Source organism: Echinops telfairi, unplaced genomic scaffold (genome assembly GCF_000313985.2).
Source record: "Echinops telfairi isolate 266 unplaced genomic scaffold, ASM31398v2 ScPeMD7_7457;HRSCAF=8495, whole genome shotgun sequence".
NCBI classification, from domain to species: Eukaryota; Metazoa; Chordata; class Mammalia; order Afrosoricida; family Tenrecidae; genus Echinops; species Echinops telfairi.
Genome location: NW_022111357.1, coordinates 45758460 through 45759721, shown reverse-complemented (window position 1 = coordinate 45759721; position 1262 = coordinate 45758460).

Below are 1262 nucleotides of genomic sequence, written 5' to 3'. Positions count from 1 at the left end.
GATCCTCCATCCTCCCGAAGGAGGCGGGTCTGGGGTGGAGGTGGAGGGGCGACCTGTTTATAAAAAGCTCCGCAGCTGCACAGGCACCAGCAGGACCAGAATAACTACAGCTAGCTCCTCCAGGCCACGCTCCCCGCCTCCCGCCTCCACTCTCCCCACCCCGCCCCCGGAAGTGCAGGGACGTCCATCCCACGGTTGCATTTGGAAAATTTATTTTTTCCCTGGTTAACATGCTTGTCCCCGTCCCTCTTTCGGGGACAGGGAGACTAAGCTAGGCGTACTGAAAACATGTTCTCAGGAGGGACCAGTCCCCGAAGAAGGACATCCTTCTTGGTAATTCTTAGTAAGGTAGAGGGTGGGGGGGTGGGAAAAGGCAGACCTTCCATGAGATGGGCTGACCCTGTGGCCGCAAAGCTGGATGGGGAAGGCCTGGGAAGTGTTTTTTTCCCATTGTTCAAAGGCTCAGAGCCCGCTGGGCACCCAACCAAAGCAACTGAGCATGCAAACCTCTTCGGACTATGAAAGTATCTCCAACACACTGAGGCACGTTGGACATTCCGAGAAACAGAAAAGAAAGCTCTAAAAGTTCTTCTTCTCCCTTCCTTCCTTCCCTTCCCCAGCCCCCAAACCAAAGGCCAAGGCTTCACCCCTGGTAGGGCTCCAGACATGGGAACTGGCCCCCACCTGCAGAAAGGAGACCATGGGCAGCTAATCCCAAGGCCACTTGGCTTTTTGACCCCCAGAAGCAGGTGCCCCACTGCTTAGGGCTTGGAACTGGTTGGCACTGAGAAATAATCTCTGATTTGCTGGGGTGGGGTGGGGACAGCTCCCCCCACCCCCGAAATTTATACCAGCTTCTAACCGAAAAGGTTGGCTGTGTCAGCCCACCGGAGGTGGCGCAGAGGGAGAAAGACTTGGCCACGGCTTCTGTCAAGATCACAGTTGGCAATTGTTTAAAACACATTGATAGTGACCCAGTGGAGCAAACCCTCTGCAGCACCATCCCGCTCTGTATTAGATGGGCTGCCCCACGCTTGTCTTGTTTGTTTCGCACTGTCACGGTCCTGTTTGTACAGGAAAAGACCACAGGGTTAAGACAGGAAGAGTGGCCCGGTCATGAAAGAGGAGAGTGCGGATGGGAGGAAGGTCTGGGCTCCCACATCCCAAACACCTTTCTCTGTCTGCCGCTGCCCCACGCCCACCCCAGTTACTTCTGAGGTCTCTGTCCCCTGGACCTCTGGGCTGAAGGAGAAGCTCCACTC